This window comes from Rattus norvegicus, chromosome 2, assembly GCF_036323735.1.
Source record: "Rattus norvegicus strain BN/NHsdMcwi chromosome 2, GRCr8, whole genome shotgun sequence".
Classification (NCBI taxonomy): Eukaryota; Metazoa; Chordata; class Mammalia; order Rodentia; family Muridae; genus Rattus; species Rattus norvegicus.
This window is the reverse complement of record NC_086020.1, coordinates 217,459,071-217,477,697: the sequence shown is the minus strand read 5'-3', so window position 1 is coordinate 217,477,697 and position 18,627 is coordinate 217,459,071. Positions and strand designations below refer to the sequence as shown.

At 40.8% G+C, this 18,627-nt stretch overlaps 1 protein-coding gene and 1 long non-coding RNA gene across 3 annotated transcripts in view; one reads left to right on the top strand and one right to left on the bottom strand.

Moving 5' to 3' along the window:
- The window catches only part of Arsj (arylsulfatase family, member J), a 79,996-nt gene that overhangs the window by 51,445 nt on the left and 9,924 nt on the right, over nt 1–18,627 (bottom strand). The gene's annotated exons all lie outside the window — the stretch shown is intronic.
- On the top strand, nt 454–18,126 carry LOC108350105 (uncharacterized). 2 transcript variants are annotated; one of them, XR_010064426.1, is made up of 3 exons: nt 454–813; nt 15,316–15,463; nt 17,750–18,126. It is a non-coding gene; the product is annotated as an uncharacterized LOC108350105 (long non-coding RNA). The 2 variants fall into 2 exon arrangements; XR_001836897.3 differs by lacking the exon at nt 454–813 and adding an exon at nt 820–911.

The window sequence follows — 18,627 nt, the reverse complement described above, 5'->3', positions numbered from 1 at the left end:
AGCTTTTGGTGCCACTGTAGTGACTCACTACATTTCGCACTGATAATCCAATCATGAAACAGCTCCAAAAATTAAAACAAAAACAAAAAGCAAAACAATAACAACAACAGCAACAGCAACAACAAAGCCCAAGGAACAAATCACGCATTTACAAAGTAAAGTGACATGGCATATAGTCTCAACCTTAGCCAGAGTTCACTGGGAGAGGTAGAAGTAGACACTGCTTCTAAAATTAAGCGGGAGGAAACCATAGCAGTCCTACCCTCAGGCCACAGCTGCCTCACTTCTAGCTCTATTGCTATTGAAGAAATAGTGACTCCTCCAGAGGGGGCCAGAAGCCATTTTTTTTTCAGGACTTGGAAGACAATGGCCCGGGCGCCATCTTCATTGTTGAACTAACCACCAGTGTTAACACCTGAGGTAGCCAAAAGCCTGACATCAGAGAACACCCACAGGTCAGAGAGCCTCAGCTCATCCTGCCACAATCCCCTGGTGAAAGACTCAGGGGTACTTTAGTCCAGAGCAAGAGGGTCGGGCGCTACTTAAGGAAACCGTGCAGAAGGCAGGGGTTGGGCTCAAACTGAGAAGGGTCTTAACAGAGAGAGTTTTGTCTTCTGCCGCTAAAACCAGCTCTTATCAGCAGAATTTCCTCACTGAGTTCGACAGCTCTGAACTTGAGGACAAGGGACCACTTCCATTCTGAAGTTACCTAGGCGTGCTTCACTGCCGTAGACCCAAGAACTCTAAAGGTCCGGTACTGTATATGACTTCACAGTGGTATCCTACAGAGGGGTGATTGATGACATCTTGAAGGTAGGATGTCCTTGATTTTATCTGTCTCTGTCCAGTGGTTGCCACCCATACTCTCAATGCATTCGGAAGATAACCTTTAGACGAACAGTCCCAACCAGGTAGGGTACCCTTTAGGACTCTACCCAGGTAGGGACTCTTTAGGAAGGAGGGAGGAGCTAAATGTGGCACACGAAGTCCCTGGCCACACAAAAGGAAAACAAAACCTGTTTCTATGGAAACTGCTCTGGCAAACATCAGGAAGTTTAACAGAGGCTCAACAACAGTACAAAGCATAGGAAAAACAAGAACTCTGTGTTCAGCTGGTCTCCTACACCCCACCCCATGTACAGATATAGCGGTATCTAACGAGAAAATAGAAAGAAGGTGCTAGAATGCTTCACCAGATCCACACGGATTCTTGTTCTGGTGTGTTTTCTTTCTTAAGCTACACAATTAGCAAGATTCTTACTTTAAATAAAAAAGTATTTGGCAATACTGTACTTGTATAGAAAGCACACTTGTAGTCAATGCACTGTGATGGTGTTACATTTTAAATTGTTAAAATGTTTTCATTTACTGCCTTTAACGTATTCATCTAACTTTTGTTTATGCATTTTCCTCCTTTTGGGAGCAATATTCTTCTTTAGTTTCTTTTTATTTTGCTTGTCTGTGTTTCCCTCTTCCTAGTCCCGTGTATGTGGTCTCATTCTGACTTCACTTTATGTTTTTGTTCTCTTAAATTCTCGTGTTTTATTATTGCGAACATCATGTTGAGATGTTCTCATGTAGCCCACATTAGCCTGGCACTTGCAAGGAAGACCCATTGGTCAGAGGAAGCTGAGATAAACATTAACTCATAGAAAGTCCCCTGCAGCTACAGTTACCTCATTTTTACAAAGGTGCTAAAAACGCAGATACCCTTGAGAAAAATACTGCTTATTTGGTTTTGGTTTTTTGCTCAAATAGTGTTGGGTCATCTGCAACTCAACTTCTTTTAAATGTAGAATGGTAGGATGAAACTAAAATTGCATTTCTCACCCTACACAAAAACTAAACTTTTTTTTTTAAATCGAAGACCTGAACATAAGACCCATTCATTGACTGAGAATAGGTCCCCTATTGAAGGAATCAGAGAAAGAACTGGAAGAGCTTGAAGGGGCTCGAGACCCCATATGTACAACAATGCCAAGCAACCAGAGCTTCCAGGGACTAAGCCACTACCTAAAGACTATACATGGACTGACCCTGGACTCTGACCTCATAGGTAGCAATGAATATCCTAGTAAGAGCATCAGTGGAAGGGGAAGCCCTGGGTCCTGCTAAGACTGAACCCACAGTGAACTAGTCTATGGGGGGAGGGCGGCAATGGGGGGAGGGTTGGGAGGGGAACACCCATAAGGAAGGGGAGGGGGGAGGGGGATGTTTGCCTGGAAACCGGGAAAGGGAATAACACTCGAAATGTATATAAGAAATACTCAAGTTAATAAAAAAAAATTATAAATAAAAAAAAAAAAAAAAGACCCATTCATTGGACACTGCTTAAGGAAACCATAAGGAAAACTCTATAGGATATAGTTAAGGATTTTCGGAACAGGCATGCTGTAGCATAGGAAAGAATTTCAAGAGTTGCCCCCTGGGATGACATGGAATTGCAGAAGACCTGAACAGTCACCAGATGGAAGAGGTGGCCTTGACTATAGGAGGAGATCTCTTCCAACTGTGTATCACTTGGGGATTGGAATCTAGGATATGCAAAGAGCTCAAAATGTTTACCTACTCCCATCATCCCATAATCAATAGATAGGTTGGTGAGATTAAAATGAGAAATACAAAGGCAAGTAAATTGAAAAATATTCAATATCCATGTCATCAGGTATAATAGCTGTTCCTGGTTGTCAACGATATCTGGAATGAACTACAACCTAGAATTGGAGGGCTCACCTGTTATCCAGACCTTAAGGCTTGACGACATAAGTTTCTGATCTGGATCTTTGCATGGAGATCTTGAGGCATAGTAGCTTTGAAAAATGTAAGCCCAGGCAAGGTAGTATACACCTTAGAAAACTGAGGCAAAGGGATCTTCAAGTTCAAGGTCAGCCTGGGACATAGCAAGTTCCTGATCCAGGTGTACACACCTTTAATCTGGGTCACACCTACTGCTGGAGGCCAAATAAGGACATTGGAAGAAGGAAGATTCACTCTTACTAGCACTTACTAGCCAGCACATCTGTTGAAAACTACTACAGAAGACAAGCTGAAACAACTAGCCTCGTGGGACTAAGAAACTAACTAGATTCTTAGACTTCCCATTTGCAACTGGACATTGATGGGTTAGTTGGACTACAGACTGGAAGTCATCACAATAAATTCTCTCAATATAGAGAGACATTCCATAAGTTCTGTGACTCTAGAGAACCCTGACTAATAATCATGTGAATGCAAATGAAAACTTTGAAATTTCATCTAACTCAGTTCTGGTGATTGTCATGAAGAAACACAGCAATATAAGTGCTGGGAAAGAGATGGGGGAAGGGAACCATATTTTTACTGTTGATACAGCTATAAACTGGTATGGAAATTGCTGTTGGAGTTCCCACAAAAATCTGAAATACAATCCATTCATACTACTTTTGTGAGTACACCTGAAGGATTCCAAGTCAACACACCTCAGAGGTGCTTGCATATATGTATTCCAGCACAAGAAACAACAGCCAGTTGTGGAACTGGCCTGGATGTCCTTCAACAATGGATAAGCAAATGTGGTTTGTGTACAGAATAGGATTTTATGAAGCCACACACACAAAAGCAAAGGCAAAATCCTGACATTTGGAAAGAAATGAATGCACCTAGAAATCACCATGTTAAGCAAAACAAACCAGACTCAAAAATATTGCCTGGTTTTCTTCACATGAACCCTAGTTTAAAAGTGTTTGTGTAATTACTGTATGTGTATGTAGTTCATAAGTCTAGAAAGGAGATCATGAGAGAGAAGCAAGAGATTTCAAGGAGGTTGGGAATTCGTGAAGTTAAGAAACATAATGTAATATGAAAACAGATGTTAGGACTAATCTGAGAAAAGGTAGGGGCAATGGGTGGAGTTTCTGCAGGGGAATGAATAAGAAACAAACTACCTGACACATATGTATGAAGATTCCATGGTGAAACCCATCGCATTTCATGTTAATCTAAAAAAATGTGATAAAGAAAACATACTTTGATGAATTAAAATATATGTTTAGTGATTTGGGTACTCGAATTGGGCATGTAATTATTTCTGTAATTCTAGGGTTGGGTAGGGAGTCCTTGGGACGATTCCTTATCTGAAAAGTTAACAGCAATGGTCATTAATAGGGTGTCCGAGGCTTTGTGACAGCAATGGTTCTTTTATATTTTCCTTTTGAAAAACTACTGCTACAACTTAATTTAAATGTCTTGATTCAAATTCTTTTTTTTTTTTTCTCTTTTTTCTCAGAGCTGGGGACTGAACCCAGGGCCTTGCGCTTGCTAGGCAAGCGCTCTACCACTGAGCTAAATCTCCAACCGCTTGATTTGAGTTCTTAAACATTAGTTTTTCCTTGTAATATTTTAAAAGTCAAGTTGAAAAGACTTTTTCTGAGATGAGTAAACAGAAATGTCCTTTATGTATGCAAAGAAAACTCACTGTAAAATTTAGTAGCTAATAAAATAGAAAAAAATGAAGCCAGCATGGTCACATATTTGAGAAGAAAAATTGTTCATTCAAATTGTTTTTGCTCCATTGAAGCTTCTTAAGTCAATCTTTGCATGGTGGACCACCTAAGACTCTGCATCCTCTCTACTCTATCACAGACATGCAATCCAGTGCACAAATGTGATTTCATATTGCAGGGCTAATTTTCTTCTATATACTGAACACAATGATCTGCTTTCTCATAAGTTTTTATGATTTTAAAACAAGAAACATTAAATTGCAAAAATGATTATAAACTGCTTGTGTGAGGCAAAAGCAAAAACCCTTAAAAGAAAGCTCGAGTTTAATTAGTTTATGATGTACCTCTATTAGTTTTATGATGAATTGGCAATCTTAAAACTTTTATGAATAAGTAACACACAGAGTACCAACATGAACCTGACATCCTGTCTGGATAATATCTTCCATGTTAAGACTTAGGAATTACCATTTTATATTCCACCTCCCAAGCTTCATACCGCATGACATGTACAAGTGCAGCAAATCTTTGTAAACGACCTTGCTGTTTTGGGAACCATTTAAAAAGAAACTGTAAGCCAGCATGTAGGAAACTATAAATGCAGCCACAGGTTGCCTGGGATCTAATTAGAGATGCGTTCCAGATGTTGCTACTACCTGGAGCCTCTTCCTCAGAGTCCCTCCTTTCAAATGCTATAGGGGAGGGGCAAAAAGAGAAGAAGGAGGGAGTAAGAATGAGAGGAGTGGGAGAAAGGGACTGAAGTAGAATAAAGGAGAAAAGACCAATTATCAGATATTGATTTATTGATTTATTTAAAGTGATTTTACTTAAAGCACTGCTCATACTGCCTATTTCACAAGAATAACTTCACTTTCTGCCTCAAAAGGAATGATGGAGAGACATAGCTGGATCAATGGGTCGTTGCTTTTAAGAACCTGCTGACTTCCTGATAGGCTTCTGTAAGATGTCGCTCCCTTGGACCTCTGCACCTTGTAATTTTAGAATACAAAATGAGAATACAAACCAGACTGATCAGTGAAGCCTTTCAGAGCTGTCTTGGCTTTGGTCCATCTTTATAACACTCTCATTGGTGTCAGGGTGCTTGTCCAGGAAAATTTCCATAAAAACAGGACCACCCCTGCATTAAGTGCTTCTATGTTTAAAACAAATATATATACATATATATAAGAAACATATAAAAGCAAAACATCAGTATTTAAAAACTGTGGTGGTTTCAATATGCTTGGACTATCGGAAGTTAGGAGTATAGCCTTGTAGGAATAGGTGTGACCTTATGGGAGGAAGTGTATCATTGTGTAGGTGGGCTTCGTGGTTTCCTGGGGCTCAAGCTCTGTCCAATGTAGAAGAGAGCCTCCTCTTGGCTGCCTTTGGATCAAGGTGTAGAACTCTCATCTCCTCCTGGACCATGTCTGCCCGCAAGTTGTTATGCTCCTGCCTTGATGATAAAGTACTGAATCTGAAACTATAAGCCAGTCCCTATTAAATGACGTCCTTTATGAGAGTTGCCTTGATCATGATGTCTCTTCATAGCAATGAAACCCTAAGCCAAAACTTATGTGCATTCTAGCAATAAAAAGTGTCATCAATGTTATGACTAATATCACACATGACTTCATGTTTATCTACATGCATGAAGATTAATTTATTTATTTATAGTAAGTTCCCTTAAACAGACACATTATCTTGTATTATGTATGTATGCATATATGTATGTATGTATGCATGTATGTAGTATGTATGTATGTGTGTATGTATGCATGTATGTCTTCAGACTTCATGTCTTGATGCAAACTAGTCCCTACATAATAGATTGGTTTCTTTCCTCTGTGGATATAAACTGATACAGAGGACTGGAGAAGAAGACAGACAATGGCTTATATTTTCAAGGTTAAGTAAAAATTTCAAACAGGCTTCATTTCTGTGGTTCAAGTTCACTTCTGTTGATTTAACTGTTTACCTTTCACTAGTTTGTGGGTCCATCTTGAAAACACCTTCCTTTTGAACCTTTGATCTCTTTAAGTACCATAGTATTTTCTCTTGGCTTTAGGCTAAATCCCTCCCTTCATCACAACACTCTTTCCTTTTCTACTCCAACAGCATTTCTAGAATCAAAGCTCTTGTTTAAGGAGTGTTGGTAGTGATGGGCTGGATGGTTAAATGATCTTCTTTTTCGGCAATTTAAAATATAATAAAAATTTAATTATGATTGAAACTCTGAGTAGAACATCGTGGCATTAAGTGATACGCAACCAGTTGCTGTGGGGATTGTGCCGAGTGGCTCAACGGAACTTAACCACATCATCCGGTTGTAGACTGTGGGGAAATAATTTCTGTTCATGCTCAGTTCAGCGTTCTAACTCATTAGCAGTCTAGCTTCTAAACACACATGCCATTTCTTCTCAAAAAACCTTCTGTTTAATGTTTCAAATGCAGACTCTTAAGTTGGTGACTCAGACGCTGGGTATTGAGTCACTTAGCCAAACATGAGTCAGAGCAATAGCGCCCTCGCAGACCTTCAGCTCTCTGAACTCAAGGGAAATATGTAAACTTGTGAATAACTTCCTGGTCTCAAAGGAGACAGAAGTTTTCGTTGCTATGAGATGCCAGAGCACGAGAGAACCAGCACGAGACAGTTTTCTTGCTTTATCTTTTCTGAACTTAAGCATCTATTACGGCAATCTCAGTCCTATTATTATTTCCCACAAAAAGATCACAGTGGCCGCGTGTCATCTAAACAAAGGCTTTCAAGCATCTGCTGCATCTCACTTCATGCTAATTCACTGTGGACTTTTAGGCCGTGGGTAACTACAGCCAGCAGAGGATTAATTAACTCTTGCATCGGAATGTGTTTGTTTGGCAGTGTATTATCACGGGAATTTTCTTTTTTCCCTGAAAGATGAGATAAACACACGAAGCCAAATGGCATAGTTTAGAGTTGCTCTCCACCTCACAGTGTAGCTTGGGTTAATGTCACGATACCCCAACCCCCAAGCAGAACTTTCTCTGTGAAGGTTTTAGCTTCTCTTGGTTTGATTGCAAGGTTCTGCTGACCTGCCGTTAAGTAGCGTCCCTTCCTTCTATCCCATGAGAGTGGTTGTTGATTTGTTCTCAGTTTGCAACACGGTTGGTATTTTTCTTTCACTATTTTAGTTTTCATTCAACAGTTCCCTTCTCATCGCCAGCAGTACATTTATGGGACTGATAAGGAACTAGGAAACCGCGATAAAGTGAGGGTGAAAGAAAATGGCAGACAAGGCTATTTTTGTACATGCGTCGGGCACCTAATTTTTGCCAGACAGGAGTGAGGAGTATGCCTGAAGAATGGGTAGTCACAGATCATCAACAAGCGTTTTCTCTTGGAAGGGCTTGCCCCTTATCACTGAGGAAGCTTTTGTCATCTTTCCCAAAGGGGGACATTGGCCTCGTCTTAGCCTACTTCAGCGCCTTTCCCAGCATGTAGCTCCAAGGCTCCCCTCTGAGAGTTCATGTAGCTGCAAAGGCTTTGTTCTCAAGAGTATCTTTTCATTAATGAAATAAGTCCCAAATGCTTTAATGATAGATCTATGTATAATATAAATATGAAAAAAAAATCTCATTCCAGATGGTTAGGAGCCACCATGTGGTTGCTGGGATTTGAACTCAGGACCTCTGGGAGAGCAGTCAGTTCTCTTAACCGCTGAGCCATCTCTCCAGCACCTTACTCTCTGATGTTGATGCGCTATCACTTTTACATTTTCTCAGTCTGATGTCTATATCTGAAGCATGGTTACAGGCTCAATGTTTCATTCATTAATTGTATTAACTTGGTAACTTCTCTTCTGAATATGTTTTAATAAAAAAACAAAACAAAACAAAACAACAACAACAAAAAAAACCCCAAACAAACCAAAAAAGCCAGAACATTTCTAACAATGACCCAGGAGTCCTGAAGCCTGGGTGGAAGGTCTGCGAATCTGCTTTGGAAGGCTGTGCGTGGTGTTGGGAACCTGCCGGGTCCCCTGCTTTCATGTCTGGGCTTTCCTTTCAAAGATGGCATTTGGATGAGAAGTCCCTCAATGGGAAGGAGTTATAAGTCACAGAACACTTTCAAATCCAAGAGAATAAGCCGCTACACCTATGGCCAACATGTGCAAGCCCGTCAACTCCTGCAATGGGGATAGTGGCAGAAAAGTACCCTGTGTACTGTGTACTGTGCACTGGGTACTGTGTACTGTGTACTGGGTACTGGGTACTGTGTACTGGGTACTGTGTACTGTGCACTGGGTACTGTGTACTGTGTACTGTGTACTGTGTACTGTGTACTGGGTACTGTGTACTGTGTACTGTGTACTGTGCACTGGGTACTGTGTACTGGGTACTATGTACTGTGTGCTGTGTACTGTGTACTGTATACTGTGTACTGTGTACTGTGTACTGTGTACTGTATACTGTGTACTGTGTACTGTGTACTGTGTACTGTGTACTGTGTACTGTGTACTGTATACTGTGTACTGTGTACTGTGTACTGTGTACTGTGCACTGGGTACTATGTACTGTGTACTGTATACTGTGTACTGTGTACTGTGCACTGGGTACTGTATACTGTGTACTGTGTACTGTGTACTGTATACTGTGTACTGTGTACTGTGTACTGTATACTGTGTACTGTGTACTGTATAGTGTGTACTATGTACTGTGCACTGGGTACTGTGTACTGGATACTATGTACTGTGTACTGTGTATTGTATACTGTGTACTGTGTACTGTACCCTGTGTACTGTGTACTGTATACTGTATACTGTGTACTGTGTACTGTATACTGTGTACTGTGTACTGTACCCTGTGTACTGTGTACTGTGTACTGTCTACTGTGTATTGTGTACTGTGTAGCCCCGTGTAGGCAGCGGGAGGCCAACAGAAGAGGCCAGCGATGGGGTGGGAGTCTGACAAGGCTTCCAGAACTCAAGTAGTAAAATTACACAGGCGAGGTAGCCCATCTTGCCCCATACTTCATGTTATAATTTAATTAGTGAATAGGGAGAGTAGAGGGTGAGGAAGTCAAAGCAAGTATGATAGATTTTAACAAATGTGGAACTAATAACAATTTTGAGAGACAGAGAGAGAGAGCAAGAGAGAGAGAGAGAGAGAGAGAGAGAGAGAGAGAGAGAGAGAGAGGATTTGACATTGTAAAGTATTCTTTACACTTCACTTCATTGAGGAAAGAGACTAAACGTCATTTTGTATCAGAGAGAGACCATTCATATCTATTGATTTAAGATCCAGGGAAATGGATGTTTGGGCTTACGTGTCAGATTAGACAGAGCACATATTTTATTTTCAAAATTGGGTGTGGTAACTAAGAGGAATGTAATGTACGAAATATTTCTGTCTATAGACTTAACTGCTGCCTGACTAAGCCTTACTAAGACTTACTATGTAGTATTACTGTTGGCACAATTGTTTATTCTGTGGCCCAGAAAGCAACAGCAGTGTTGCTCCCAGGCTGGTTCATACCCTGCTCAGCAGTGCTGTGTCCTGGAGAACAAAGACGAGATCACCATGTGGAAGAGATTTTTCTTTTTTGTTAAGACCATTTTCTAAAAATAAAAGCAAAATGGCATATTTTTAGATATTTCAAAATAAGAAGCGAAGGGCGTGCCTTAATTCTTCAGGAACAAAACACCCTAGGCTCTCAGAAATAAATCCCTAAACAAATTTAATTGTAAAAGTTCAAATATGGAGTCAGCTTGACTCACACTTTTGCTCTTCTAAAAGAAAAGAAGATACACACGTGTGTCTGTATGTCTGTGTTGCTGGGGGAGGGGTGACATTAATTCAAATAAGAATCTGAAATCACAGTGCTTTCTTCTTTGCGATAGTTTGCTCTTCTCACTGCTGTAACCAAATGTCTGACAGGAGAACGCGAAGGGAAGTTTACTTTTGGCCTTTTTGGTAAGGCGTGATCATGGGGTGGCTTGGTCCATGGCTGTGGAGGCTATACTAGTGTAGCATCTTCACACCTGGATGGATCAGAAAGCAGGATGAAGCTAGCGGGCCTCCTCGTGAATCTCTGTTGTTAACTCACCTCTACCAAACAGGCCCCACAGCCTCCCATACAATCCCACAGTCTACCACATGGCCCCACAAGCTCCCACATAGCCCCACAGACTCCCGTAGGATCCCTCAGCCTCTCATATGGTCCCACAGCATCCCATAGTGCCCCACAGCCTTTAACACAGCCCCACAGTCTCACATATGGTCCCACGGTCTCCCATAGCGATTCACAAGATGGAGAGAGAGGGCATTCAAAGACCTGAGCTATGAGGGACACCTCACATTCAAACCAACATACACGGAGTCTTCTTGTTGGTTCCTTTCCCTCACCAAGCCCTTGAGTGACAGGTTATGCTGATGTGTAGGATCTGTGCCTGTGTGCAGGGTTTGGAAAAGTGATGGGGACTGACAAATTCATGCAGTTATTGCTACCCTGGGCGAACACCTTTACCTTGGCAGTACCTCTTGGTGATAGTCACGAGGGTGGCTGCGTCTTCTTTTAAAATAGTACCGAGTGACAATGTCAGCAGATAGTCTGTCTCACCTATTATGATTAATTTAAAAAATGCATGTGTAGCTGTTACTGCTCAAGCTATAGAAACCAAAAGGAGCCAGGAAAAGGCAAGGGGAAAAGAACACATCCAAGGTTATTATTTATTGGTGGGCTTTAAAGACTAAAGCAATTTTGGAGATTGCTTTGTTCTAAGTGCTGCTTGAACAACACCTGCTCAGTAAAACACTTTTTGTTTCCCTCATAACATCTGGATTTGAAGCTATCTTTGTGCTTTGCCTAACTTCTGGTTTGATGGCTGTGCTTGATGGATCTGCTCCACAATCAATCAGAACCCATGCATTTCCTCGTGTCTATTACCTCCCATCTCTCACACAGCACAGAGTAAAGGATTCCTAGGCAGGCATTCCTATGTAAACCCGGCTTCTCAATGTACTGTCAGCACAGCTGCTGAAGGACTCCTGTAAATCTTCCTGAGAACATGGCACCCCTAAGACCTCAGCATTCCAGCTGTCCCTACTTGCTCAGAGGAAAGCCCTTGCCTCCAGAAGATGGCTTCTGTTACTGCTTGCATCCCATGTCTTTTCTTCTGTTCCTTGTCTTTGGCCCAGTTGCACCTCCAAGTGGCCCCTGAGCACACCAGAGGTGCTACTCTGCCAAGGCCTATAGATTTTATGCCCTTCCTTCTTGGAGCAGTTGAATGCAAGGCTATTCATTATTCTCTGATCTCTGTAATATTTCTGGCCCGAATTTTCTTCCTTTCAAGACTCCTTCCTGCCTTCTCATCTTTTGTAAAGAAGGATGCTACCTCTGGCAATGCTGTGCTCTTTGCTTCCTCAGCTGTCCTTGCACCTGAATTGCAATATCATCAAAACAGGGTGTCTGAGTGTTTTATGAACATGTCTAGTCTGTTATTAGTGCTCAACAGTGAATGAATGGTTGATTAGTGTACAAATGAATGGCAGATGAATTTTATGGAAGTAAATAGAAGATCAATTAAAGCAAGGAACATTTGTTTAGGAAATATTAAACTACCTAGCAGTAGAAAGTTATAGAAAGGCTTGTAGTTTAGTTAATGCAATCTTCTCCTTTACAGAACTAAGGCTCTGCATGAGCCTCAGAAGTTTCCTCTGTGCAGCTGAGACATTAGAGTCCTTGTCAGTTCACTGGACTCGTGATAAGTCACAAACTGTGTCAGCCTACTTTGGTCTCAAAAATAAACAAATAAACAAACAAACAACAACAACAACAAAAACCCAAACCATACTAAAACCAAACCAAACCAAAACAGAAATCATCTTATTTCTAATGAGTTGTATTAGTTCACATCCAACGGAGTGAGAATACTTAAAGTTCTGTTCTTCAAAACACCTCACTCAATTACTTTAAACCACAGTCCACTGCTCCAACTGTTCCAGTTTTCTTTGAAAGGTCAATAAATGATGGCAATGAACTAACTGCCTAGCAAGTTAACATGACTGTGATACTTCAGGAAATGATGACGTGTAGACACCGTGAAATGGTTGAAAGTGAGCTCAACATCATGGCTTAACTGATCCAAGTTCAGAAATAATATCCATTTTCTTCGAATTGGCATTGTGATATAAAAGTTCAAAAACTGGCAATATTCCAACCTTTTAACAGTGCGAATACCTTTAGTTTTATGACTTAGTTCTCAGAAAGTCTATTGCCTTTTTCTCTTAAACAAATTGCTTTGCCTAAAGAGGAGCTTTTTTTCTCTCATTTATTTTATGGCAGACAGACTGTGTATGCGATCTGGAAGCAGCTTTCATATCAGTGTATGAAGGGGGAGATGCAAGTTTTCCAGTTTGCTCCTGAGATGTTAAGTCAGTGGCAGTGACACACACACACACACACACACACACACACACACACACACGTGCGAGTGCGTATATACATACACACACAGACACACACACAGAGACACACATACACACATACACACACAGAGAGACACACAGACACACATACACACAGACACACACACATACACACAGACACACATATATACACAGACACACACAGACACACACAGACACACATGCACAGACACACACACACGTGCATGCACACACACACCTATATAACACACAGAAACACGTATCACCACTGTAACCATTATCAATAACTAGAACACCATCCCTGACTTCAAGCAATATTACAGAGCAATAATGATAAAAAACTGCATAATATTGGTACAGAGAGAGGTAGGTAGATCAGGGGAATAGAATTGAAGACCCAGAAATGAACTCACACACTTATGGTCACTTGATCTTTGACAAAGAAGCTAAAACCATCCAGTGAAAAAAAGATAGCATTTTCAACAAATGGTGCTGGTTCAACTGGAGGTCAGCATGTAGAAGAATGCAAATAGATCCATTCTTATTGCCCTGTGCAAAGCTTACGTACAAGTGGATCAAGGACCTCCACATCAAACCAGATACACTCAAACTAATAGGAGAAAAAGTGGGGAAGAGTCTTGATTGAACACATGGGCACTGGGGAAAACTTCCTGAACCAAACACCAATGGCTTATGTTCTAAGATCAGGATTTGACAAATTGGACTTCCTAAAATTGCAAAGCTTCTGTAAGGCAAAAAACACTGTCAATAGGACAAAATGGATACAGAAAATTTGGGACATTTACACAATGGAGTGCCACTCAGCTATTAAAAACAATGACTTCATATAAATCTTAGGCAAATGGATGGAACTAGAAAATGCCATCCTGAGTGAGGTAACCCAGTTACAAAAGAACATACATGGTGTGCACTCACTGATAAGTGGATATTAGCCCAAAAACTTGGATTACCCAAGATAAAATCCATAGACCACATGAAGCTCAAGCAGAAGGACAACCAAAGTGTGGATGTTTCAGTCCTTCTTAGAAGACTGAACAAACATACTCATAGGAGGAGACATGGAGACAATTTTTGGAGCAGAGACTGAAAGAACGGCCATTCAGAGCCTGTCTCACCTGGGGATCCAACCCATAAATATACAGCGACCAAATCCAGACAATATTGCTGATGCCAAGAAGTGCATGCTGACAGGAGCCTGATATAGCTGTCTCCTGTGAGGCACAGTCAGAGCATGACAAATACAGAGCCAGCCATTGAACTGAGAACGGAGTCCCCATTGGAGGAGTTAGAGAAAGGATTGAAGGAACTGGAGGGGTTTGCAACCCAATAAGATCAACAATACCAACCAACCAGAGGTCCCAAGGACTAAACCACCATTCAAAGGGTACACATGGATAGACTCATGGCTCCAGCTGCATATGTAGCAGAGGATGGTCATGTTGGGTACCAATGGAAGGAGACGCCCTGGGTCCTGCCAAGGTTTGACCCTCTCCCCCCAGTGCAGGGAATGTCAAGGTGGGGAGGTGGGAAGGGGTGGGTGGATGGATGGAGGAACACCCTCACAGAAGAAGGAGGAGGGGGATGGTATAGGGTGTTTATGGATAGGAAACCGGGAAAGGAGATAGCATTTGAAATGTAAATAAAATATATCCAATAAAATAAATAAAACATAACTGGAACAGAAGCTGTTAATAAGTGCCCCTTTCAAAGACATTATTATATCTTACTTGATTAGCAAAGATGACTGCTTTTACAGTTGTCCTGGACTCAGTTCTCAGCACCCAATTGGTGGCTCACTACTGTGTCTAACTCCACTATCAAGGGATTCAGTGCCCTTTTCTGGTCTCTGTGTGCCCAAGGCATGCAAATGGTGTGAAGACATATATGCAAGTAAAACATCCATATGCATAAAAATTTAAACCTTTGTAAATGACAAGTTTTAAATTAGAACATCCTTGTTAAAATTTAAGTAATTTTCAGGTATACAAAAACCAAACCCAAAGCAAAAAACCCAGGAAAGTCCCTGAGTCTCAGGGTAAGCTTAAATGTCAACACAAATATATTTTAAAACATGTTCTCTCACAGAGGTACTCATGCGATTTGGTACAGCTGGTGAAGGTACATTTATTGTGAGTCTGTCTCACAACAAATATTATGTATAGAATTACTATAACATGTTCTGCATGGAAATGGCAAAACAATCAAGGTTACATAGGATCACATATGACTGGCCCTGTTTGAAGGGATTCATGTACTACTTTACTCTGTCAGTAAGTCTCATAGACAGGTAGTAGAATTATTGTATTTGTTTTTCTTGACAAATCTGATCCATAAATGTATATACCATACATCCCACCAACTTTTTTCTCCTCCTTTTCTGTTTCAGTCCTCATCTTCTCCAGATGCCTGTGTTTGTGTTCATTTGGAGATAGGGTTTAACCATAGAGGACATGCTGGCCTTGAAGCCATGATTCTTCTGGCCCACTAAGGAGATAACTGGTCTTATACATTCACCCTATGCACAGACGTTTTAGGTGAGACTGTACGGGTGTTATAATATTGTGGATTGTTCCATATTTGGGGACTGGGAGGAAAGAGGTATGTGCTTGCAACACATTCTAATAATTGAAATGCAATAGTCACCATAGGAACAAAAATGATGTACTCAGCTCCATTCTGCCTGGGGCAAGGTGAGAAAGTAGTCAGAAACCTGTGGGAAAGGAGGTGAAAGTGGTGGAAGGTTTGCAGCCGTAGGATGGGGTTTTCTCAGAGGAGACTGTAGAAGTCTGGCAAGGAAGAAAACCAGGGAAGGGTAAATTGCCCTGTGAGAAACAGCTAGAACCTTGGCAGTGATGATCACGGGTGGATAATGGGTGTCAGCGGGTGCTGAGTCAGATTCCGTAGGTTCTCAGCTGGAGTTAGGAACTGGATCACAGCCTTCGGAGAATAGGAGCTGAACGTGTTAACTGGCAGGACTTGTGCTGTGTTGTGGGAATTTCATTCAGGTTCTTTGTAGAGATGGATTTCGATGCTGCAAGCATAGTCCTTTAGAAGTTACTGAAATGATGGCTACGAAGCCTAGATTTATGGGTTAATTCAAACTGGTTTTGGTGTGCCTACTAGGTGTGTCGACTTATGCAGCAAGATGGTGTTCAAAGTTGGATTGATGTCTACATAGCTGTATATTGTCCATATAAGAATATATCCATGTCTGTATACTTATATATCTATATAGGTATATAACCATGCATCTGTGGATCTCTCTAGATATTTATATATAATATAGGATGTATATATATATATATATATTATATTTAATTAAAACTGTTCTAAAATAAATGTTTGAATAAAGTTAAAGATATCACTGTCTTTTGTATTACCCATTTTCAATGCTATTCACTTAGCACCATATTTGTTATATTATTGTTTAAATATTTTCCTTATCTTAGACTTGGTAGGCTACTGGCAGGCTGTGCCCTTCTTAACAACCAACAATGGATATAAATCTCAAATGCAGAAGCTTCAAAATTCTACTCCTGTCACCTTCGTGGACACCTCAGAACTAAAGCTGTTACATGGAAACTCTGGGGAAATAAAATACACAAAATAAAAAACATTTTGACACTGAAGTTGAAAAAGGAAGATAATTACGTTAATGGAATATTTTTTACAAAACTTTTTTTATTAAAATAGAAGTACACCACTTTCTCCCTTTCCTTTTTCCTTCTCGCCCCTTCTAGATTCCCTCTTTCCAACCCATTTCATGACTCCACTCTCAGATTAATAGTATCCCTTTTCTCTGAAAATACATGTGTGAATGTGTATTCATCATTATGTAAATATTATCTGCTGAACCCGTTTTTGTTGTTTATATGTGTATGGTTGGTTACCATGGAAAGCTTTATAAAAGAAAAAGTAGCTAGCTAAAATTAGTGCATGATTAAAGTGATTGAAATACAGTGTAAAGGAAGCTTCACTTACTTCCTCATTTAACATGATATCAAAAGTTCTCAAAGTATTTCATAACTCAATTTCCTTTGAGACTGGATGAGGCTGGAATGGTAATGAAAGAATTCCTAATCTGCAAAGGAAACTGTGTTTTGGGAAGATTAAATGGCATATTTATAATCACAATGTTCATTTTTATTGAATTAGACTACAATTCAGATATTGTTACTATAAATTCTGGGCCATCTGAATATCAAAAGAAATATACAGATTCAATAAAATTCCTATAAAAATTCAACACAATGCTTCACAGATCTTGAAACAATTTTCAGTTTCATATGGACACACACGCAGAGAGAGAGAGAGAGAGAGAGAGAGAGAGAGAGAGAGAGGGAGAGGGAGAGGGAGAGGGAGAGAGAGAGAGAGAGAGAGAGAGAGAGAGAGAGAGAGAGAGCGCACCAGGGTAGCTAAGCCAATCCTGAACAGTAAAAGAACTGCTGGTGGTATTACTATCCCTGACCTAAAATTGCACTACGAAGCTATAGTAATAAAACCAGCATGGTACTGCCACAAAGCAGACACGCTGATCAATGGAATTGAAATGACTTATGGCCTAGACATAAATCCACATGCTTATGAATTCCTGATTCTTATAAATAGACACTGGAAAAATATGTATAAAACATATACATATTTGAAGGAGTTCTAAAGGGATCATTAAGTAATAGTGAGACAGAGCCCTGACTGGACATTTCTCATCGCCAAATGAAGCCTCCACTCCTGGGGATGGGTTAGTTGGCCCAAAGAGCCCCGTGAGAACCCTAAAACAACCCAGGTTACTTCTGAGACTAATAATTTTTTTTTCTCTCCAGAGACTGCCTGTGAGGCCTTGAAGATAACTACTACCCATGTCATTGAACACAGAGAAACCAAACTTGTTCCTACCAGGAGTCTTCACCCTGTGGATTAGTGTTCATGGTACTGTATGGTGATCTGTGTGCTACCGAAGGAGAAACATAAACACCAATCCAGCTACAAACTCTCCTGTCTAACATAGTGAACCACTTGCAATCTGCGGTAGTGGGATAGTGGCACAGGGCTTGTGGAACTTTTTGGTCGGATTTGAGGCGCATTGAATTTGGTGGAACCCAACCCCAAGGCTTCACAGGTGGCAAGAACCTAAGAGCAGAGAGCTCAGGGATCTAGGGGAAACCAAAGAAATACAGCAATAAAATGTCTCCTAACAATATTCTTCTATATCCATAGATCAGTGTCTTTTTAGCCGTCATTGGTGAGGTTTCTTCTTGCAGTAGATATCAAGTAATATGGAGACCCAGAGTTAGACAAAGTGAAGTGAGTGAGAGACCTTGAAACACCCAGTCCTAAATAGCATGTCTTTATCAATTCCCTCCCTCAGGGTTCAGGGATCCCTGGGATAGAAGAGCAAAGAGATTGTAAGAGTCAGATGGGATGGAGGACATAGGCAGCCAAGGCCTTCTAAATACCGCAGCACTGGCACACAGATGAACTCCCCAGAGAGTGTGGCAGCATGCATAGGTCTTGCACTGGTCTGGGCCTGATGGCGTGCCATCACTGAGAGGGGAAGCTGACACAAACTTCCATCCCTAATACAAAAGCTATCTGGAGTTGATAACCCTTCGAAAGTGAAAAATTGTTCTCTAGTGGCATCTCACTACATACATGAACCACACTGAAGGGCAGGCCTCAGGCCTAGTTGTATGTGACCAAC